Source organism: Scyliorhinus torazame, chromosome 15 (genome assembly GCF_047496885.1).
Source record: "Scyliorhinus torazame isolate Kashiwa2021f chromosome 15, sScyTor2.1, whole genome shotgun sequence".
NCBI lineage: Eukaryota > Metazoa > Chordata > Chondrichthyes > Carcharhiniformes > Scyliorhinidae > Scyliorhinus > Scyliorhinus torazame.
In genome coordinates this window covers 79444688-79470179 of record NC_092721.1, presented here as the reverse complement: position 1 = coordinate 79470179, position 25492 = coordinate 79444688, and positions in this window count along the sequence as shown.

Sequence of the window (25492 nt, the reverse complement as noted above, 5' to 3'; positions counted from 1 at the left end):
TCGCACGAGTATGTACCGCGTACCTGGTGGGTGGTGTTCTCACGTGTAATAGTGGTATCCATGTCGATGATCTGGCACGTCTTGCAGAGATTGCCATGGCAGGGTTGTGTGGTGTCATGGTCACTGTTCTGAAGACTGGGTAGTTTGCTGCAAACAATGGTTCGTTTGAGGTTGCGCGGTTGTTTGAAGGCAAGTAGTGGGGGTGTGGGGATGACCTTGGCAAGATGTTCATCGTCATCAATGACGTGTTGAAGGCTGTGAAGAAGATGACGTAGTTTCTCTGCTCCGGGGAAGTACTGGATGACGAAGGGTATTCTGTCGGTTGTGTCCCATGTTTGTCTTCTGAGGAGGTCGGTCCGGTTTTTCGCTGTGGCGCATTGGAACTGTCGATCGATGAGTCGAGTGCCATATTCCGTTCGTACGAGGGCATCTTTCAACGTCTGTAGATGTCTGTTACGCTCCTCCTCGTCTGAGCAGATCCTGTGTATACGGAGCGCTTGTCCATAGGGGATGGCTTCTTTAATGTGTTTAGGGTGGAAGCTGGAGAAGTGGAGCATCGTGAGGTTATCCGTGGGTTTGCGGTAAAGCGAAGTGCTGAGGTGACCGTCCTTGATGGAGACGAGTGTGTCCAAGAATGCAACTGATTTTGGAGAGTAGTCCATGGTGAGTCTGATGGTTGGATGGAACTTATTAATGTCATCATGTAGTCGTTTCAGTGATTCTTCGCCGTGGGTCCAAAGGAAAAAAATTTCATCGATGTATCTGGTGTATAACGTCGGTTGAAGGTCCTGTGCGGTGAGTAGGTCCTGTTCAAACTTGTGCATGAAGATGTTGGCGTATTGGGGTGCGAATTTGGTCCCCATGGCTGTTCCGTGCGTCTGGATGAAGAACTTGTTGTCGAAGGTGAAGACGTTGTGATCCAGAATGAAGCGGATGAGTTGCAGAATTGCGTCTGGAGATTGGCAGTTGTCGGTCGGTGTTGAGTACTGAGGCTGTTGCAGCAATGCCGTCGTCATGGGGGATGCTGGTGTAGAGTGCCAAGACGTCCATTGTGACGAGGAATGTTCCTGGTTCAACTGGTCCATGGGTGCTGAGTTTCTGTAGGAAGTCCGTCGTGTCGCGACAGAAGCTGGGTGTACCTTGTACGATGGGTTTCAAGATGCCCTCGATGTAGCCAGAGAGGTTCTCACACAGGGTCCCATTGCCTGAAACGATAGGGCGGCCTGGTGTGTTGGCCTTATGTATTTTCGGGAGGCAGTAGAGATCTCCAATGCGGGGAGTACGTGGGATGAGAGCACGTAGGGTGCTCTGAAGATCTGGATCCAAGGTCTTGATCAGCCTTCAGCAGTCAAGGGCATTCAGCCTCTGATCTCCGGGTAAGCGTTCTCCAAGGCGGCCTTCAGGACCCGCGACAACGCAGAATCGCCGAGCAGAAACTTATAGCCAAGTTCTGCACACATGAGTGCGGCCTCAACCGGGACCTGGGATTCATGTCGCATTACATTCATCCCCCACCATCTGGCCTGCGAAATCCTACCAACTGTCCTGGCTTGGTACAATTCACACCTCTTTAACCTGGGGTTACCCCATCTCTGGATCTGTAAAGATTTAATCACCTGCTAATGCTCGCATTCCTAGCATTGTTTGGCATCTTTGAATTTGTCTATATATGTGTTTCTGGAACAGACCTCTTCATTCACCTGAGGAAGGAGCAGCGCTCCGAAAGCTAGTGACATCGAAACAAACCTGTTGGACTTTAACCTGGTGTTGTAAGACTTCGTACCATATATGTCCTGGCATCGGACCCCTCCACTCCTTCAGGGAGACCCAGAATCCGAAGATTCTTCCTCCTCGACCTATTCTCCAGGTCCTCAAATTTTTCCGCCCACATCTTGTGCAGCGCCTCGTGCGCCTCCACCTTCACCGCCAGGCCCAACATCTCGTCCTCGTTCTCCGAGGCTTTTTGCCGCACCTCCCGGATCGCCGCCCCTTGGGCCTTCTGGGTCTCCACAAGCTTCTCAATCGCCGCCTTCATTGGAGCCAGCATTTCTGTCCACAGCTCCGCAAAGCAGCGTTTAAGAAACTCCTGCTGCTCCTGCGACCACTGCTCCCACGCTGCTTGGTCTCCACCCGCCGCCATCTTGCTTTTCCTCTCTCGCACTTTCTGCTGCATCAGGATCACTTTTTTAACCGCTCCACTCCTGGTCCAATCCATATAATGTCGGGGGGACCTTGCTGTCACCTTCCCACACTGGAAGCCGTCGAACAATTGCCGTTGGGGCCCCTCTGAAGAGCCCAAAAGTCCGTTCCCGGCGGGAGCTGCCGAATGTGCGACCTACCTAGGCATAGCTGCAACCGGAAGTACCTGAACCTATCCCTGGCTACCCTAAATGGCAACACTTTTTAATTGACTCCCTGATCCACCTCGTTCACCGGAGACACCTCATTTTGCCCCACATTCAACTTACAGCCCGAGAAGGCCCCGAACCTCTCTAATAAGCCCATCATTCTTTCCATACTTTCCAGCGGGTCTGACACGGACAGCAGCAGGTTGTCTGCATACAGCAACATCTGGTGTTCCCTACTCCCCCTCGTAATCCCCTGCCACTTTTCTGACCCCCTAAGGGCCATCGCCAAGGGCTCTATCTCCAGCTGATGGGTCTGCCCCACTCTCCCCACCACACCCTCCTCCCCCTCACTCCCCTCATCTCCTTCATCCCCTATCTACCCCCCACCACACTCTGTCCGCGGACACTCTTGCCTCTTTCCCCTATGCAACCCAAAGCTCTGTGAACTCATCTCGTTTGTCTGTACACTCACTATCATGACCACGTACAGCAGACGCACCACGACACAAACTTTGACCCGAACCAAAACCTTCCCAGAACCTTGAACAGGTACCGCCAGTCCTCCATGTCCATAGATATCACTACCTCTGGTACCTGTCTAAGATGACAACCCTCAAATTTACCAATATCACATTGGAATGCTGTTTGGATATCGCTGAGACTTGGTGCGATGGGCTCTACCACCACTCTGGCCATAGGAGGTTCACCAGAGTCAACAATTTAGCCTGGGAGGCAGTGGCAGTGACAAGCAGTGCCAATGGAGCACAATGGAGGTCAGCCAGGCAGAGCAAGCAGTGAATGACTAATCTGATCTATTCTGCCAGGGTAAATTGACCACCTCATCACTCTCCACTCACAATCCCAAACCCACAAGCTGTTGCCCAACAGGAGCGAGCAGTCCCAGACTGGGAGTGGAGTGGCTGATTTTAGGCCCCTCACTCACTTTGAGGATTATGCCATCGTGTCAACTGGTGAGGAGGTGAACCATTCCTGCAGCGATGGAGAGACCAACAGCAAACATCCATGTGAGGATCCTGTACCAGTTCATCCCTCTCTCAACACAAGTGGCAGTGCTCTTGCCTGTCTTTCACTCCGCTGCCATGCACTAATTATTTCTACTTTGGTTTACAGAAATCTCTGACACGTGACTAGTGCCCTCAGCCAGCCGATCCGTAATGGCCCATCCTGCTCCTCACCTCCAGTGAAGAGGGCCTCAGCTTAATTCACGTCCTCACCTCCAGCCAAAGAAGACAGGGGAACATCACACAGATCTGTTGAAAACCCTCAACAGAGCGCACGCAAGTCGGAGTAATGTGTCCGTCTGCTCTCTGATGAAGTGGTGTACATATGCATGCATGGAGGTCTCCATGGGAACGATGGCAGACGCCACAGCAACCCTGGTCCAACAGAATGCAGATACATGTGCAGATTGTTGAGTTCCTACAGTAGCAACCCAAGAGGGAAATGCTCCACCAGGTACCCCTTCCCCTCAAGGATTCAGGCCAGAGCGCTCCAGCAACTGAAGGGAAGAGAAGCAGCAGCTGGCCACCCCTGGATCATTTACCCAGGAATCTTAGAGACTGCCCACTCCCTCCAACTCCCTTTTGTTTGTGATCCTTCTCATCCTCGTCTTCCACCACAGAGGGAACAACTGGCGGTCAGGAAGACAGCCAAAGCAAGGTGGGAGACTCCAGGCCTCGGCTCTCCAGAGGACGGGCAACAACATCATCAAAGGCAACAGGGCCAACAAATGTACAGGCTGCCTTCACCCCTGCTGCCTGATGTCAGGGCAGCACCGAGAAGAAGTGGGAGGCCTAAAAAACTCAATCAATTTTCATCATAAGTGGGTGCATGGGGGAACATATTTTGTCACGTTATAATCTGAAAGTATTTTCATTTTTACTGAATAATTTGTAATGTAGTCCTTGAGCTTCATTTACAAGCTTGCTGGATCTTTCCCCTGCACCCAAATACTTTTCCACCATTTTACCTTTCTAAATACTTTCCCAATCCACTTTAGCTAAATCACACCCTTGTAATTGTCTTTATTTAAGTTGAGAACAGTAGTTCCAGACCCACATTTCTCACCCTCAAACCGAATGTGAAATTCTATCATATTATATTAATTCCTGCCTAGATGATTCTTTATAATGAGGTCATTGATTTATCATGTCTCATTACCAGCTCGAAAATAGTCTGTATCTTGATTGCTACCAGAACATATTGTTCGAAGAAACTGAACTGAATACACTCTGTGAGCTGGACCGAATTGGCTACTTAGCCAATAGATTCATCCAATCTAGATTAAGATTTAAATCTCCCACAATTATTGCAGTACTTTTCTGATAAGCCCTCCTTATTATTTTATTTATACTCTGTGCAATGCAGTGGAGGGGTGGGGGTGGGGTTAGGGATGTGTGCAGGACTGGAAAAGGGATACAGAGGAGGACAGAGAATGAGGTTAAGGGCATAGAGGAGTGAAATGTGCAGGACCTGACCTGACATTCTCGGTGTGGTGGGGTGGTGGGAACAGTCAACCAAGGCAACAAAATGGGGCACCTAATGGGCAGTGCACAAGAACCCAGGAAAAAGGAGCATTAGCAGGCTACACAGCACATCGAGCATGCTCTGTCATTCAATATGATCATGGCTGATCTTGGGATTCAACTCCATTTTCCTGCTTGCCCCTTTAACCCTTAGTTCCCGGAGAGTATTGTCCAAATGTGGGTCCACATCAGGGTGTTGGTTGCCAGAGTTCTTATAGGGCTTTGAGTTCAGAGCATTTTAATGATCCCTGCTGAGTACTCTCAGACAATGACGTTTACAATGCATAGAAGGAAGGACTAGCTAAGCCTACAGAGTGGCAAAAACAACACTGGACAACATGAATATTCTAGAAAGATTGAACAAAAAAAACATAGTCGGAGAATCCCCGGGGGGGGTGCGAATCCTGCCCCGCCGCCCCAATTCTCCATTCTCCAGTGCATTTTTCGGGCGCCGGTGGAATCGCTGCCACGACAGTCGGGGGGCCGTTGACAGCGGCGGCCCGGTGATTCTCCAGGCCCCGATGGGCCGAGTGGCCGACAGGTTTGGCCGAGTCCCACCGGCGTGGATTACTCACCTCCCACATGGTGAGACCTGGAAGGTGAGTGTGCGGGGGTTGTCCTGGAGAGGGGGATCCGACCCCAGGGGGGTGGGGGGGGGGGCCCACGGTGGCCTGGCCCGCGATCAGGGCCTACTGATCGGTGGGTGGGCTGGTTCCGTGGGGGCCTACTTTTACTCCCCCCCTGTAGGACTCGGCCATATTGCCTGGGGGCCGGCGCGGAGAAGGGTACCCCTGCGCATGCACGGGAATACGCCGGCCATTCCGCGCATGCGCGGACTCGCGTGGGCCATTCCCTGCTGGCTGGAGCTGCGGGAAGAGACTCCGGCGGCAACCTAGCCCCCTAAAAAGGTGAGAATCCCTCACTTTCGGGGGCCGTTGGCGCCAGAGTCGTTGGCGCCCGTTTTCACGCCGCCGGGGGGACATAGCCCCATTATTAGAGAATCCCGCCCTTAATGTTGTTTCTTTCAGAATTAAGGAAATGTCTCTAACCAGCCCCCCCCCCCCCGCCCATAACCATTAATGTGTGCCAAGCATGAGGCACACTAATACAGTTAGCTCTCTGACTCAGCTAGTCTAAAGTGAAACCAATGTAATATGAAATTTTTGCATGTGAAATTTAACTTTCTCTCGTGTTTTATGATAATGGCAATGGAGTTGAGCAGGAAGGTTTTGGCCATGATGTGGAGCCTTCATGTTTGGCCAGGGGACACTTTTATTCACCTCTAGCTGCAGCATTGTCAACTTGCAATGGCTTTATCATTGAAAAGGTTCACCACACCTTGATCGCACATGTTTCTCCTGTGCTCTGCCAGCACTTTAAATTTTCATTGTAATCATGTGAAAAAGAACAAAAAGAGAGAGAGCGGAAGTGGTACACACTCCCAGTTCTGTTACAGTGTTGACAACACTCCTCCAGAGATTAGCTACCGTAAGAGACCTATAAGCCTCTCCCATCAATTACCACTTTCCGATGCTATTTATTTTTTTCACCCAAACCAATTCTACATTTTGATCCGCTGAACCAAGATCATTTCTCACTACTGTTCTGATCTCATCCTTTATTAACAGAACAACCCCACCATCTTTTACTTCCTTCCTGTCCTTTCGAAATATCAAATGCCTTGAATATTCAGGTCCCACCATCTACAAGGCACAAGTCAGGAGTGTAATGGAATAGTCTCCACTTGCCTGGATGAGTGCAGCTCCAACAACACTCAAGAAGTTCAACACCATCCAGGACAAAACAGCCATTTGATTGCAACACCTTCCACAAACATTCAACCCTTTCACCACAGACGAACAGTGGCAGCAGTGTGTACCATCTACAAGATGAACTGCAGGAACTCAACACGGTTCCATAGGCAGCACCTTCCAAACCCAAGACCACTACCATCTAGAAGGACAGAGACAGCAGATATATGGGAACACCACCACTTAGGGGTTCCCCTCCAAGTCACTCACCATCCTGACTTGAAAATATATCGCCGTTCCGTCACTGTCGCTGGGCTAAAATCCTAGAATTCCCTCCCTATCAGCACTCTGGGTGTACCTACATCTCAGGGACTGCAGTGGTTCAAGAAGGCAGCTTATCGCCACCTTCTGAAGGGCAACAAGGGATGGTAAATAAATGCTGGACTAACCAGCGATGCCCACAACCCATAAATGAATGGAATATCTGCTTTTAAGGGCAACTTTAATCTGCATATGGATTGGCCAAATCAAATTAATAACAATACCAGAGGAATTCCTGAAGTGTGTACACAATGGGTTTCTGGACAAATACATTGAGGAACAAATTAGAGAACAGTTCCATCCTAGACTGAGCACTGTGTATGAGAACGGAATCATGGCAATCCAGTTGTGTGAGGCTCCTTGGGGATGAGTGACCATAATATGATAGAATTCTTCATCAAGATGGAGAGTAAAGTAGTTGATTCTGAAACTAGGATCCCAAATCTAAATAAAGGAAACCACGATGGTATGAGGTGTGAGTTGGTTATGATGGATTGGGGAACGTTAAGGAATGATGGTCGATAGGCAATTGAAAATATTCATACAGCACATGGGTGAGGTGCAACAATAGTTCATTTCTGTCTGACACAGAAATAGAATGGGAAAGGCGGCCAAACCATGGCTTACAAGGGAAATTAGATGTAGTATTAGATCCAAGGAAGAGGCATACAAATTGACCTGAGTATTGGTAACAGTTTAGGATTCAGCAAAGAAGGGGGAAATAGAGTACAAAAGTAAGCTTGTGCAGAACATAAATACTGACAGTAAAAGCTTCTGTAGGTGTGTGAAGAGAAAGAGATTGGTGAAGACAAATGTAGATCCTTTACAGTCAGAAATAGGAGAATTTATAATGGGGAACAAAGAAATGGCTGACCAACTAAATACATACTTTGGTTCTGCCTTCACAAAGGAGGACAATAAATAATGTACCAGACATGTTGGGGAACACATGGTTTAGTGAGAGACAGGAACTGAAGCAAACCAGTATTAGTACGGAAATGGTGTTGGGGAAATTGATGGGATTGAAGGCTGGTAAATCCCCAGGATCTGATAATCTACAACCCAGACTACTTAAGGAAGTGGCCCTAGAAATTGTGGATGCATTGGTGGCAATCTTCCAAGATTCTATAGACTTATAGACTTTGGAACAGTTCCTACTGAGTGGAGGGCAGCTAATGTAAACCCACTATTTAAAAATGGAGGTAGAGAGAAAACATTATTGACCAGTCAGCCTGACAACGGTAGTGGGGAAATTACTAGAGTCCATTATGAAAGATTGAATAGCAGAACACTTGGAAAACAGTGGCAGGGTGCGACAGAGTCAGCATGGATTTGGATTTCCTAAAGGGAAATTATGCTTGACAAATTTACTGGAATTCTTTGAGGGTGAAAGTGGTAATGAGGGAGAGCGGTTTATTTGGATGTGGTTTATTTGGACTTTCAGAAGGCTTTTGACAATGTCCCGCATAAGAGATTAGCATGTAATATTGAAGCGCATGGGATTTGGGGATAGTGTATTCAGATGTATAGAAAACTGGTTGGCAGACAGGAAGCCAAGAGTAGGAACAAAGGGTCTTTTTTCAAAATGGCAGGCAGTGACTAGTGGAGTACCTCAGGGATCGGTTCTAGACCCCAGCAATTCCTAATGTGTATCACCAATTTAGATGAAGGAACTAAATGTAATATCTCCAGGTTTGCAGATGACACAAATCTGGATGGGACGATGAGCTGTGAGAAGGATGCAGAGATGTTTCAGTGTGGTTTGGACAAGTTGAGTGAGTGGGCAAATGCATGGAAAATGCAGTACAATGTGGATAAATGTGAGGTTATCTGCTTTGGTAGCAAAATCAGGAAGCCAGATTATTACCTGAATTGCTACAGATTGAGAGAGGGGAATATGCAGCAAGCACTGGGTGGCCTTGTTGCAGAGAGTAAGCATGTAGGTGCAGCAGGTGGTAAAGAAGACAAATGGTGCACTGGCCTTCATAGCGAGAGGATTAGAGTAGCAGGAGCAGGGATGTCTTGCTGCAATTATACAGGGCCTTGGTGAGACCACACCTGGAATATTGTGTGCAGTTTTAGTCTCCTTATCTGAGGGAGAATGTTCTTGCTGTGGAGGGAGTGCAGCGAAAGTTTACCAGACTGATTCCTGGGCTGTCGGGACTGACATATGAGGAGAGATTGAGTCAGTTTGGATTATATTCGCTGGAGTTTAGAAGAATGAGGGGGGGGGATCTCAGGGAAACCTATAAAAGTCAAACAGGATTAGACAACGTAGATGCAGGATGATGTTCCCGATGGCAGGGGAGTACAGAACCAGGGGTCATAGTCTGTGGATATGGGATGGAATATTTTGGATTGAGATGAAGAGAAATCTCTCCATCCAGAGAGTGGTGAACCTGTGGATTTCTCTACCTCATAAAGCAGTTGAGGCCAAAACATTTATGCTTTCAAAGAGATGTATATAACTCCATAGTCTAAAGCGATCAAAGAATATGGGAGGAAAAAGGAAACAGGTTACCAAGTTGGATGATCAGCCATGATCATAATAAATGGCAGAGCAGGCTCGATGGGCCCAATGCTTCGATTTTCTATTGTTCTCGTCTTTGCCCCTTCCAGACAAATATAAGTTGAACAGGTGAGACTGATAGATTGATGATATCAGCGCAGAACCCAAAAATCTCAAAATCGATGCGCTACATAAGTGGTTGAATGTTCAAATGGGATAGGCTTGGTGGGTCAACTGATAATTCGCTGTTATTTATTTTGAAATGTTTCTGATTGTCTGCTGCCTGGTTAAAATTTTATTCAAAGTAATGGCCTCCTCTTGGTTTCTAACCAATAGGTGGCTCCAAATTTAACATCTTACAATTTTTTCATGTTTTTGTAACTTTCGGTGGCTAAATTTAAAATTGAAATAAACACATTTTTCATTCAAAATATTATAATATGATGTTACCAAACACGTAAACTTTAAAATGAATCCAGCAGGTTTAGTATCTGCATTTTGGTTGATTTTCTCTAATCTCAGGTTTTGTTTGCTGATCTGACCTTTTATTGTTCGTCAATCAGCTCCAAACTGCGACATTTTGATAGGATCTTTCCTGTCCCTTCTCAACCATGGACCATGGTGCTCTTATATGAATTCAGCTTCTTGATTTCATGCAGAACCATTGCTGGTTTCCATTATTTTGTAAACACTTATATTCCTGGTAGAAATCAATAACTTAAGACAGGGTTGAATTCCTTGTGGACGATAGAAAGAATTGCACAAGATTCACATTTTAAGACTTTACTATAACAAACAATTTTTTATCAAATAGACTAAACATTATTTAATAGCTAACCAACACACCAAACTACAGAAAAGATATTTCTCATTAACTAATTAATGGAACGAAAATACTTTGTTCCCTGGCCCATCAGATATGTAACCATGAAGATCTGGTTCCATGCCTATCCCGACTTTCAGCAGACTCCCCTCTCTCAGTTGCAGCAGGATGAGTCTTCCGGTGTCCTTTGAATATTGTTTCATCCAGTCTTCTGAGTATCCTCTAACCGACTTGCTGCAGCAAATCCCACACCAGCTTAAATGTTCTTTAAAGCTCCACAAGTCTTGGCTTTTTGAATAAAGAATTTGTTCCCACCAGCATCCTCCTTAGTGGCTAAGTCCTCCCATAACACAAAGAAAAAGTATTTTTCTCTGCCTTTCACAGCGGCAGTTGTTTCTCTCTCCCTTTCAGTCTGTGTGACTTTGTCCAGGAAAACAGTTGACCCTCTTTTGTGTCAAGGTGTGATTTTCTATACATTTTGGTTCCAAATGACATGGGCCTGTCCCCAGCAGAATTAGTATGGGTATACCATCTCCATTCAGAACATTGTATTTTACCTTTAATTCAAGAGACAGTTTAAAACATAACCATCTTATAAAGTCCCACATTCATAACAGTACAAGAAGAATTACATTGAAACTGCAATACTTAAAACCGCCCATTTGGCCCAACCAATCTATGTAGATCTCTATGCTCCATTTCATCAGTAGTCCTAATAGCATGTGCCTGCCCTACTTTCATGTAACTTTATCTTCTGTTCCCTCCCATCACCTATCTAACCAATTCTTAAAAACTGACATGGTCTCTACTTCATCTACTAAACCTGGAAGGAGATTCAACAGCTTCATTGGACATTGTATAAAATGTTCTCCAGCTCTCGGTCCTAAATATATTACATTTAATATTCTATGTGTCCTTGTTCTAGACCCCTCAATAATGGCAAACGGCTGTTTCTATATAGTTTGTCATTATTTTAAACACTTCTATCAGATCATCCCACAACCATTATTCTAAGGAAAACAGGTACTATTTTTCAGGTCATGCGCTAAGGTGGGGTGGGGGGGGGGGGGGGGGGGGGGCGGGGGGTGTATTTCAAACTGGATAAGTGTGTGGGTTTGGGTACAGGTGCAGAATAAAACTGGGAAAATGTGAGTATGTCAGAAAGTGAACTCTAACGTGCCAACATCCATATTTAACTCCAGCAGGTAAAAGCTGCTTGTGCTCCATTCTTTAGATTCATGTCTCATTACATTCACCCCCCACCATCTGGCCTGGGCTTGAGACAATTCACACCTCTTTAACCTGTGATTATCCCCCTCTCCAGTCGCACCATCTGGACCTGTAAAGACTTAATTACCTGCAAAGACTTGCATTCAAAGTATCATCTTGCATCATTGACTTTGTCTATATGTGTTTTTGGAAACCACCACTTCACTCACCTGATGAAGGAGCAGCGCTCCGAAAGCTAGTGATTCCAAACAAACCTGCTGGACTTTAACCTGGTGTTGTAAGACTTCTTACTGCGCCCTAGTTCTAGTTTCCATCTACCCAACGTTTTGTCTTACATAGTCATCTGGGCACCTGGAAAGCAACAAGAATTCTTTGTCACCAGCGAGTGCTTCCAATCTATCTGATGTTTAATTGCTGCTCAACAAAAAAAACATTTCTGCAGATGTGCACAAGATTTCATGGAGCTATGATAATGCCTTCGCCCTTCAACAGTCCAAGCTCCCTGACATCATCAGACCTCGAAGCAGGCTGAGGGACATGAGGCTGTTTTCGTTAGAGAAAAGAAGGTGAAGAGGTGTCTTAATTGAGGCATACAAGATGATCAGAGGATTGGATAGGGTGGACAGTGAGAGCCTTCTTCCTCGGATGGTGATGTCTTGCACGAGGGGACATAGCTTTAAATTGAGGGGAGATAGATATAAGACAGATGTCAGAGGTAGGTTCTTTACTCAGAAAGTAGTAAGGGCGTGGAATGCCCTGCCTGCAACAGTAGTGGACTCGCCAACACTAAGGGCATTCAAATGGTCATTTGATAGAAATATGGACGATAAGGGAATAGTGCAGATGGGTTTTAGAGTGGTTTCACAGATCGGCGCAACATCGAGGGCCGAAGGGCCTGTACTGCGCTGTAATGTTCTATGTTCTATGTTCTAAGTGGTGCCCTCCCAAATTGACTGATGACACTAGTCAGAAACAGAGAGAAATGAAGCCTATCAGTGTTACAATGAGTGTCATGTGACCTCAGATGCGTCATCGAACAAGCCATTGATGGACAACAAATGCTGGACTAGCCAGCAGCAGCACCCACATCTTGTGACTGAATGAAAAAAATGGTGCTTCGACGAATTTTGGGACGCACCAGCCAGTAAGGTTCAGAATGATCCGAGAGGGCTGCACCCTGCACAATATTGCACAGCAACAATGTTTGGAACTGTGAGAAGAACAATGCGCAGAGCTCAGATCCTCTTCCCACAGATACAAGGAGGAGGGGGAAGTGAACAAAGGTGATTTAGCATTAGCTGCTCACAATGCTGTCACTTGTAATGCATGTCAGAAATTGGTATCTATAAGACCATAAGATATAGCAGTATAATTAGAGCATTCGGCCAGTCGAGTCTGCTCCGCCATTCAATCATAGCTGAAATGTTCCTCATCCCCATTCTCCTGCCTTCACCACATTACCCCTGATTCCCCCTATTAATCAAGAAATCCCCTAATTAATCAAGAACACCAGATTTGTGCTTGTGGTGCTGTTACCTACAGGGCTGCAGACCAAGACCTGGAAGATGGAATTAGACGGAATAATTATTTCTTCTAGCATAAGAACTAGGAGCAGGAGTAGGCAATTTAGCCTCTTGAGCCTGCTCCACCGTTCAATACGATCATGGCTGATCTCACCATGGCCTCAACTCCACCGTTCTGCCCGTTTGCGTAACCTTTCAACACATTACTAATTATAAACTTGTCTGACTCCTCCTTAAATTTACTCACTGTCCCAGCATCCACCACACTCTGGAGTAATGTCGAAAACTCGACTCCGAGTAAGACACAGACAACAAAATACAGGTTAACATCGACAGTTAATTTATTTTACTTGCAGCAAGGGGAAACTACACCTAAGCAAGGGTTAGGATGAGAATCCAAAGTACAACTGTTCTCCTGGGATATTTATACACTGGAGTAAACAGATACCACATGACTTTGAATCTTGGTGCCTAAAAATCCCCTTACTCAGCTTAAAATCCTAAAAGATCTTATTTAACTTCAAATCGTGACTCCTGACAATGCCGGGTTGCACTCAAGCTGTATCGATAATGTATCAATACATGCCTATGTGTGTGTAAACAGATGGGTATAGATAAGAAAGTGACACTACAATACACAGGAAAGGGGACCCTCAGAGTCGTGCAGACTACTATGCTTGCCCTGTTAGCAGTTTTCTGAGTGCACTACAATTATGGCCAAGTATCCCATCATGCCTTGGTTATAGTTAGCCAGAAATCTACATTTCTACAGAAACAAATTCCACAGATTCACGACACTTTGGGAGAAGTAGTTTCTCCTCATCTCTGTTTTAGATTTGCCACCCCTTATCCTGAGACTATGGCCTCTTGTTCTAGAATGCCTCACAAGAGGAAGCGCATCCACTCTACCTCTATTTTATCCATACCTTTTAACATCTTGTGTACCTCAATTTGATCTCCCCTCATTCTTCTAAACTCTAGAGTGTGTAGGCCTAAACTACTCAATCTCTCTTCATAAGACAAACTCCTTCGGCTGGAATCTCCGTTTCTGAGACTAAATATTGACACCGGGACAGGATTTGTGGAGTTCAACGACAGTGAAACTGGCTCCACACCTGGACCGATTCAGCGACTGTTGAGGGGCTAGCACAGGCGCCAAGTGGAACATGATCGATTCCAATGGAAAACGGTGTCGGATGTGCCAGGGTCAGGATTGACACTCGAGGGACTGACAAGCTGCAGCTGCATACTAGTACTCCACTCCCCAAACACACTCATCCCAGCTGACAAGATGACATTGGTTGTGCTGGAGTGTGCCCATCCTTTTGATGGGTCAGTTGGGGCCAGAGGGTGCTGTGTAGGGGTGTCCTGGGGGACACCCCTACAACCCATGGAGCTAAGTTCACAGTGGGCAGTCAGCAGCATGCGTAGCTGCATGGCTGCCTGGTAGGCTGTGGCAATGGTGTTCCGTGCCCGTTTACCCTGACCTCACGGCCTACCATCTGGCCACCCCCGCTATTCCCCCTGGCCCTGGCAGAACCCCCCCCCCCTCCCCCCCCCCCCCCCCCCCCCCCACGGCCAGCAGCACAACCGTCAGCAGACTATGGTGATGTTGGACACTTTTTGTACCCCTTTCTCCTTCTCATCAGCCACGGCGCCTGTTTCACGATTTTTGAAAGCACAAGTGAACCTCAGCATCAGGAATTCATCCCTGTGGAGGTGGAGGATCGCGGGTGGCTCAGAGAAGACCAGGTCAGAACCACTAATGATATGCAAACGTCGTTTACAATACGTGGAGAATGTTTACTCCAAGATCGGAGGCTGAATGCCCTTGACTGCTGAAGTGTTCCCTGACTGGAAGGGAATATTCCTGCCTGGCAATTGTTGCGTGGTGCCCGTTCATCCGCTGTCGTAGCGTCTGCATGGTGTTATGGGTCAGGGTTTAGAGAATCCCAAAGTGTATCATGGAGTTCACCTGACCCACAACTTTTAATAGATTGTGGTGTCGGGAGCACACGGCCCACTCTACAGGTGTGGTGCAGCAGAAATGGACCAGTATTTTTTAAAACAAACCAATGTTTATTCTATGAACTCAAGTTAACCTTTTTAAAACAAACAGTGAATATCTTAGCAGCCATTAATTCAAAGATAACCTCCAAAGAATTCAACACTAAGTAACCTGTTTGTTGTCCTTTTATACCCAAAAGACTTAACAAACCTTTAAACAAGAGCACATCAGGGTTTACATTCAATACTGAAAACATTTATAATTCAGAATTCACCAAATGATTAAGAGATAGTCCTTCATGGCAGAGAGCTCAACAATACAGCTGCTTTGGCTGACTTCAGCTGCAACACACTGAAAAACGAAACCAAAAAGACAGACACACCCAAGCTTTTCTCAAAATGAAACTAAAAAGCAGAACCAGAGGCCAGCTCGACCCACACTCTGGCATCACTGCAGTAACATGAGCAGCCAAACATTTCTTAAAGCAAAATTCTCATGACACCTCCCCCCAAGAAAAAAAACCCCATCAACTTCACGATGGTTTCATTTTTCACCATCCTTTAAGAAATGCACACAGTAAATATACTTCATCATTGCAAAAAATCAACACACGCAAACAGGTATAATAATAGTCCATTATTTTTTTGTTCTTCTTTCTCCAACTGAAATCCTTCTCGATTAACAGTCTCGTTGAACAGGAAGGTCTCTGCACGATCCGTCCATTTCTCTACACCTCGGCATTTCTCTTTAAAGTCAGATACTTTAGTTCAATCTGATCACAGAGTCCCTTGTAATTCCCCAACACAGGAGCATTGGTTATCCCAGCTTTCAGGCAGTCAAATGCCTGTTGAAAGTCCGCTGTCCATTGAAATTTTCGATGTTTCTTAAGCAAGTCCATCAGTGGGGCAATCAGCTACAAAACTTTTTCACAAATGTTTGATCAAATCCACTCATGTCAAGAAATCGCATTATTTCCCTTTGTCTTGAGGGTATCGGAAACTCCTCAATGAAAGTGACTTGGGCTTTGCCAAATTCACTTTTGGCTAGATTTATCACCAAACTCGCCTCCTGAAGTCGATAAAATAACTCCATCAGATGTTTTAAATGTTCTTTCCATGTCTGGCTGAAAACTACCAGATCGTTGATGTATCCCGCACAATTGGGTAATCCTGAAACGACTGTGTGAGTTAACTGTTGAAATGTGGCTGGTGTGTTTTTCATGCCAAATAGCATAACTGTGAATTGATATATACTAACTGGAGTCACAAAAGCTGAAATCTCCTTCGCCCTTTTGTTGATTCCCAAATTTCTTTCTCTGTCAGTCTGGCCTCCATAAAAGTCAAGATGGATTCGCACGTAAAAATAAGTTATTTTATTCAGCTTGCAGGCTTGATTCATTTCACAGAAACATAAGAGACATCCAGTCTCCTACATCCCAGAAAGCGAATGAACAAAGAGACAAAGGGATCTCTGCAAATCAATTCAAATGGTATCAAGTTTCACATACTCGACGCCCATAGGTCAGCCTATATCCCTCCTGACCTGTTTGATCTATTCTGATTGGCTCACTTCCAATCCCTTTCTCTGGCCCCTATCAATGCAGCATCACTCTCGTAGACACACCTCTTCCTGCTTTCCCCATGCGGTCTCAAATCCCTTTGTCTCTATCTGCCAGAATCAAAGTGGCTTATTTCTACATTACATTAACTAATATCTCTAAAGTAACTATTTTATATCACATTCGTCATTCCCTCCTTTTATCATTCCATGATAACCGGACTATCCAATCCATAGCTACGGTTCCCCATCTAAAAAGATCCGTCGCTGCATTTCCAATTCCTGTCTTAGCCCCCCTTCATCTGCCTCACCCTCATGGATTTTAACAGTTAAGTTTTTAGGGGCGTTGATCTGATCCAGTGCACCCCGCATTCTTCCCATCACACATTTAAGGATGGCCAGGCCCACAAAGATGCAGCCAATAGCTACCACTAGATACATGGCCATATTTATCAACCAGTCCTTCCATCCTCCAAATCCCCAGTTACCCCAAGAGCCAGGATCCTGCATCCCGTCCAGGTGATCCTGTATATGATCCATAAATTTAGTGATGTTAGCGGTCAAGTCCTGAACTCCCAGGATACACTTGCCCTGTACTATGGCGCATACCCCACCCTCACGGGCCAGAAGATAGTCAAGAGCATACCGGTTCTGCATTGCAAACAACCGTAGCTGAGACAACTCCTTAGTTATTGCCCCGAGGGCTCCCAAGGTTTCATTTCCCAAGATGGTAAGGCCACAAATAAAATAATTCCGATCACTGACAGCCAAGGAACCCCCCACACCTCCCAGTGTCAAGACGCTCAGAATCCCCCACCCGGCTGAGTGGCCCCGGTTGGGTGCAAGAACCTGAGGTTTTTTCCAGTTCTCGCAAAATTCAGCAGAGACTGCCCGGCGTGCTAACTGATTATGCAGGTTCCACGCCAAAGGGCAGGGGACTGTGGTAGGGACTAGAGTCCCTATAGCAATTCAGCAGGGAAATGGGGGTGACAAAACATTGGTCGCTGTACCATTAAATAAAAGGTAGTATCCTTGTTCCGTGTGCAGGCTAGCATCACAATCAGCATATCGGTTGCGTAAGGACCTCCCAGTAGCCCAGTTTATCCAACTTTGAAATGCCCATTCGGGCCGCCCAGCAATGCGGAAAGCCCTAGTCCCAACAGTGATATGAGAGACATTCGCCCAGCCACAGAGGAGCTGGAGGCCGGCGTTCAATGGAACGCAAGTGGTGTTGTAACAAACGCATTGGCCAGACGCCTGGGTGATATGGCACCTCCTGTCCGTACAGGTGGGAAACAGACATGTTATATTTGTGTCCACCTCTACCAGCAAACAGCCATATCCTTCACTGCTGAAGCAATTCTCGTACGACCGGGAATCCCTATTGGGAGTGAAGTGGCTAGGTATGTACGCCCTCCACCGTCGGAGCCTATCGTACTGTGAATGGGAATTATCCCGAGGAAGGGGAAGGCAAATAGCCGGTGGTGCTGAACCCGGATCGTAAGGAAGAGTGACCTGATCGGGCAGTGATTCGGAATGCTGACAATGAACCACCGTTTGGGGAGTGCCCCAAAGCGGTGAAACAGAAAATAACCTAGACACCGCTGCGGGGTTTGGATAGCAGACAACCCGTCCCTGGCCATACAGACGGTGGTAAATCTGGTAGAAGAGATTCATACTACCCGGGTTTTCCTCAGTTTGGCCTTTAATTAACTTAAGTGTATCTCCCGGTAACCTACGTTCTAGCTGTACTTCCCTTCTCACACGCCCCGTCCTCTCTCTAGTCCCCCTCTCTTTCTCATAGCCTCTTCCTACGCTCTCCTCACGGCCTGATGTTACCTTTATTGCACCAATCTTAACACATCCAAAATCAAATTTACATGTATTCCAAAAACAAGGCAATGTCCATATAATGTTCCCTTCCCATCGCCGGGACCGGTGCAATTGCTTCATGACTCCTGCATTCTCCTTAACTTTGACGACCTTCCATGAGTCGATACCATGTCCTCGTATATGGGGGCAGCGAAGAACATCACCTTTGCATAGGTGATGTATCCTTGTAGATTGGTTGGGGTTACATAGATAATATTCCCCTTTTCCATGTCCATCGCCAATAACACTCCAAGCGAGGTGAGGCCAAATATCACACAGACGGTGCGTAGCCACCCCATCATGCTCCACACCTGTAAAATAGCACTGGAGAAGGGAGGCAGGTTAATCTGTCCAAGAAAATGAGGCCCGTTATCAGAACTCAACTGAGCTGGTCTACTGTACCGGGGAATGATTTCCCTCATCAAGACTTTAACCACAGTAGCAGCTTTATTATCGATAGTCGGATGCGCCTCGACCCATCTGCTGAACACATCCACAATGACCAAAACATATTTGTAACATTGACACCTTTCCAACTCAATGTAATCCATTTGGAGCGTCTCAAAGGGACCACTGGGCAACGGGGTTTGCCCCATCCCACAAGGGATACCTTTTCCGGTGTTATATTGCTGACAAATCAAACACCGATTACTGATACTTTGGGCCAACCCCTGCATTTTAGGGTGCCACCAAGTGTCCAGCAACAAATCACTAGTCCCTCGAGCCCCACAATGTGTTGCAAAGTGTACACATTCAATGACCCATAAAGCCAGTACATCAGACATACAAGTCTGATGTGCTGGCGTGGTCCATAAAGAGGAAACAGAATCATATGTACAACCTAACCGTTTCCACATTTGTTTATCACTCTCAGGAGCGTCCTCCTGTAACCTTATGACGTCTTGGATGGTTGGCATTGACTTGTCAGAAGCAGACATATTTATAGTAGGTCGTTTAGTCTGACTTAACATTTTAGGCACCATCACTTGCTGAATTTGCGCGGCTGTCCGCGCTGCACAATCTGCTCGTTCATTACCAACGTCAACTGGGGTCTTACCATTTGTGTGGGCAGCACATTTAATAACGGAAATCTGCGCAGGCATAAGAAGGGCCTGCAGTAGGTCATTAACTAAACCCCGGTGGGATATTTGACCACACATAATCATGTCAGGTTGTTCTGACGAAATGTCACTCAAATCGCCCCTTATTGTGGTAGTTTCCTGAATCAAGGCTAAACAGTCGTGGCCAGTTGCGTCTTCATGGACAGGGGGACCACTAAGAAAACAGGCTGGATTGATAGTGGTACAGTGGTTAAATGTCAGACGTGGATTGTTCAAAAGGTATACCTCATACCTATTCTGACGAGCTGCGGTAAGATGCTGAGTCTGCAGTTGCCTCAGTAGTGCGATGACCGAGTGGGAGCTATAGACCGTAATATCCTGTTGGAGGGTGAGAGCATGTAACGGCTATGCGATGGCATTGATTGAACGTAAATCCTGTACTAATCGGTACTGGTCTGGTTTGGCTGGTTTAGGCATAGCAAGTATGGGGGTATTACATTCTGATTGGCAAGGGACCAAAATACCCTGTTGCAACAGCTCTAGAATTAATTTGTCTATTGACAGAGCAGCTTGGGATTTCAGGGGGTATTGCCGAATGGAAGGTAGCTTTACATGATCCTTAATCATTACCTTTATAGGTGTAACATTTGTCTTTCCCACTTGTGATGGGTATTCCGCCCAGACCTGTGGATTGACATATTCCAACACATCATGTCCCCAGTGATGCTGCAGTCGAGTGTTAGTTGTTTCAGGGACCTCAAAATATTTTATGGTAGTGCCGTCCGGCATGACTTGAAGTGCGTAGTCTGTTGGATCTGAATGATCCACTGCCCTCCTGACCATTCGCCCCATATCCCTGGCATGGTACTGGTCGTGGACCTGACGTGGAATATGAGGGCTTACCGAAGCTGACTGTGGCCATAAATATGGTGGTATTGTAACAAAATCGGCTGTACCTACTTTTCCCGTGACTGTGGCTGTAACCTTGACTGGCCATTCGGTCTCAAGTAATGGCCGGTATTTGTCCTCCAACTCCCTGTTTCGTCCAGTTCTGTCATAGGCCAGGGTAACGTGATGCAGTGACTGTTCAACGTCTAACGTCCACCACTGGGGGGTGATAGAAATATAGCACTGTTGTCTCATCCTCCATGATGTAACCGTTACCCCCTCATCTCCGCATTCTAGCTGTAGCTGGAAGATACACAGTAAATCTCGGGCCAACAAGTTACAGTCCAATCCAGTAGTCACTACAAACTGATGCTCTGCAGACTTATTCTCGTAAGTGACTGTCACAGGTTCAGAAATAGGATAATCACATACCTGTCCTTGGAACCCTGACAATTGCTGCGTGTGGTCGGATATTGGTAATTTAAGTGTTGATTGCACAGAAGACATAGCTGCCCCTGTGTCGATTACAAATGAGTGATGTTGATCTCCTATCTGCAGAGAGATAATAGGTTCCCTGTCCGATTGGAGAGTCCTTATGGCTAAATTAGCTAGTCAATCCTGTGTTGGGAAAGGGTTTTCCTGGGAGAAGTCAGTGTATCTCATCTGTCCTCCCCTTGGTGGGTACCCTCTCCTTTGGGTCGGATAATCTCCTTCTACTGCCTGTCTTTTAAAGGGGCATTCCTGTTGCCAGTGATCTACACGGCCGCAATTAAAACATGCATTGCTCCCTCTATTTCTGCCCCGTCCTCTTCTTCCAGTAGACCAATGGCCCCTCAGAGGGGGCTGCGGTTGTAGAGCTGTTGATTCGTTCGGTGGGCCATAAAAATGGGGTGAGGGTCCCTTTGGGTGGGTTTGGTATCCTCCTAATCGGCAACTGTCTCCGAATCTCACCAGGGGGCACTCTAGCTATTTCCTCTGGTTCTTCGACGTCTCTCCCTGTCACTAGAGGGAGTTCTTTCTCTTCAAAATCATCTGTTGCAGCTTCCTTTGTTCTACAAACCTTGCGGTTTCTCCTTAGTTTGGAGGGACTTAGGTGGTATACTTAATTGTTTCTGGTGAGGATCAAGCCCCTCTCTCGCTGTCCGAGATCTTGTCCTAGAGCTAACTGGGCTTGTGGGACAGAGTTCCTTTTGCTCTTCCGGTTGTGAAGTTGGTAAATCAGGACCCACACTATCACCCAAAAGGGCTTGAGTTTCTGGCATATTTGAAATCTGGGGAGCAATGGCTGGGTATATATTATTGTACTCTGGTGGTTCTGGAATGAGCGCAGACCATACTATGGGTGCAGACGGAACTTTTACTGACTTTTCCAAATTATTGAATTTTTCTTCTGTCAATTCAAGGCCAGCCATTGAACTACATAGCTCATCTCTTGTGTGACCCGGGTCCTTCCTGTCTCTATTTGCTCTCTTTTTAAATGCACATTCCTTTTTCAAGATCTGTAATGTTTTTAGGTTACCCTGTTCACTAATTGGAATCCCCATTTTAAGGGCATTATCCTGCCAGCTGGACAACATAATCTTATCTTTTTCCTCTTGACAATATTGCCTCCATAATCCAATTAATTCTTTAGCTTTCATTCCTTGATTTTTTCTCCAAATTTGTCCCTGGATTTTCTTAACCATTTCTAGGTCTTTGGTTCCCCCTAGTGGCCATTCATCTCCCATTTTAGTTCTTAACTGTGCTGACAATTTTCTAAAATCCTTCGCTTTGTCCGAATACTTATCACATAATATTTGTAGTGGCATGCCTGGATCATTTGTGCTATCCAAGGAATTTCCCATAATCTCAACTAGTCCTCGGAACTGCGTTTTTTCGCCACTACAGTCCAAAGAGAAAATTTTAGCTTAATCAACTATATTTTTAACTCACACATATATAGAGGTGAACCATTTTCAATTTCAAATGTTACATCGACCTCTCATAATGTAACCCAACCGAATTAACTCACAAATAAAGTTGAACCATTTATATTTTAAATGTCACATCAACAATACAGCCTACCCCAGCCGAATTAACTCACAAATGAAGTTGAACCATTTATATGTTAAATGTCACATCAACAATACAGCCTACCCCAACCGAATTAACTCTATGAAATCCCATCAATTAAAATGCTAATCCCCAGACTGACCTGTGATTTCGTCGAGGCGGTCTTTCTGTGCCAACCGCGAGTGACCAGACTAATCAGACGATAAGAAGAGGGGAACAATCAATGCGCGGTCGTTTTCCAGTTCTACATTGAGGGCCCTTTGTTCCCCATCCTCCTGTTCATAATCAGTCTAATTCTGATTTCGCAGTTGGATCAGGATCGCCCTGAGAAATCACGGTTTTCGGCACCAAATGTTGATTCCCAAATTTCTTTCTCTGTCAGTCTGGCCTCAATAAAAGTCGAGATGGATTCGCACGTAAAAAGAAGTTATTTTATTCAGCTTGCAGGCTTGATTCATTTCACAGAAACATAAGAGACATCCAGTCTCCTACATCCCAGAAAGCGAATGAACAAAGAGACAAAGGGATCTCTTCAAATCAATTCAAATGGTATCAAGTTTCACATACTCGACGCCCAAAGGTCAGCCTATATCCCTCCTGACCTGTTTGATCTATTCTGATTGGCTCACTTCCAATCCCTTTCTCTGGCCCCTATCAATGCAGCATCACTCTCGTAGACACACCTCTTCCTGCTTTCCCCATGCGGTCTCAAATCCCTTTGTCTCTATCTGCCAGAATCAAAGTGGCTTATTTCTACATTACATTAACTAATATCTCTAAAGTAACTATTTTATATTACATTCGTCACTTTCGGATAAAGGTACCTGCCAGTAACCTTTAAGTAAATCCAATTTGGAAATAAAAGCGGACTGTCCCACTTTCTCAATGCAATCCTCCAAATGTGGGATAGGATAAGTGTCCATTCTTGTAACTGCATTAACCTTTCTATAGTCCACACACAACCGTCTGGTGTAGGCATCATCACTATGGGTGAGCTCCATTGGCGGCAACCGACTTCAATTATGTCATTTTTAAGCATACGTTCAATCTCTTTGTTAACCTGTGCCAATTTTAAAGAGTTAAGTCTAGATGGATGTTGTTTGATTGGAACAGCATTTCCCACATCTACATCTACAAGATAGATACCTTTCTAAAGAATAAAGGGATTCGGGGATATGGTGTACGGGCCGGAGAGTGGAGCTGAGTCCACAAAGATCAGCCATGATCTCATTAAATGGCGGAGCAGGCTCGAGGGGCCAGATGGCCTACTCCTGTTCCTAGTTCTTATGATCTTATGTATAGCCATTTTAGTACTTCCCAATTTATGTCCACAAACTTCCAGTGTGATATCAATAACTCTTTCAGGTCAGTTCATTTTTCCTCTGGAAGGTAACTCAACAATTTATCCCAATTTTTAAGAACATCCTCATTTTCCAATTTAATTTGAGGTATGTCAAATTCATAGTCACCTGGATTTGGTTCGTCACTTTGAGTTAGAATCATTAAAACCTCCTCCTTTTTCTCGCCTTCCCTTTCAAAGTACCTTTTAAGCATATTCACATGACACACTCAGTGAGTCTTCCTTCTATCTGGTGTTTTACCACATAATTCACCTCACTTAATTTCTTTTCAATCTGATAAGGTCCACAAAACCTAGCTTTTAAAGGTTCACCTACCACTGGTAACAACACAAAGACTTGATCTCCCCTGGCAAAACTACGAACTTTGGATTTCTTGTCCACGACCCGTTTCATCACATTTTGTGCAACTTTCAAATGTTGTCTAGCCAATTCACCTGCTCTATTTAATCATTCCCTAAAATTTGACACGTAATCCAATAATGTAAGTTCTAATTTCTCACTCATCAATTTTTCCTTAATCAATTTAAATGGTCCTCATGACCAAAAATTAGTTCAAAAGGACTAAATTTGGTTGACTCATTGGGTGCATCCCTAATTGCAAACAGTACGAATGGAATTCCTTTATCCCAATCCTCTGGATAATCTTGACAATCAGCCCTCAACATTGTCTTTAATGTCTGATGCTACCTTTCTAACACTCGCTGCGATTCTGGATGGTACGCAGTTAATTTAAATTGTTTTATTCCTAAGCTATCCATAACTTCTTTGAATAACTTTGAGATAAAATTTGATCCTTGATCCAATTGAATTTTTGTGGTAGTCCATATCTGGTAAAGAATTTCAGTAACTCCTCCACAATCTTTTTAGGTGTAATATTACGTACTGGAATGGCCTCTGGAAATCTAGTAGCCACATCCATTATAGTCAAAAGATATTGATTCCCACTTTTTGTTTTAGGAAGCAGTCCTACGCAATCAATTAGACCCTTGTAAAAGGTTCCTCAAATGCTGGAAGGGGTATTAAGGGCGCTGGTTTTATCACTGCTTGAGGTTTCCCTATCACTTGACATGTGTGACATGATTGACAAAATTTATCTACATCTTTATGTAGTCCAGGCCAATAAAAATGTTTCTGGATTTTAGCTTGAGTTTTCCTTATCCCCAAATGACCTCCCACTGGTACCTCATGTGCAACTTGCACCACCTCCTTTCTATACCCGACTGGCAATACTACTTGATGAATTTTTGCCCACTTTTCATCCACCTACATCTGTAAAGGTCTCCATTTTCTTATCAAGGCATCACTTTTACGGTAATAACACTCTGGTATACACACAGATTCCTCTTCCATGTATGCTTTCTGATACATCCTTTTTATTTCTATATATTTTTGTTGTAACTCTGCCAATTTTCCTGAACTAAAAATATCCGCCTCATCCGCCACCTGGTCTTGTTCTTTTACAACCATCTGATCAAAAATAATTTCTGATAATTGCACTTCAACGTCATCTTCACTCTTTGATTTCTCCTCTTGTCTTAACCTGTGACTTTGCGACCTTGTTACTACACAATCCGGAAAAATCCAGGATATTCGTCCTTCAACACTTCAGTTGTCTGATTTTCCACTGGCTGATCAACCACAG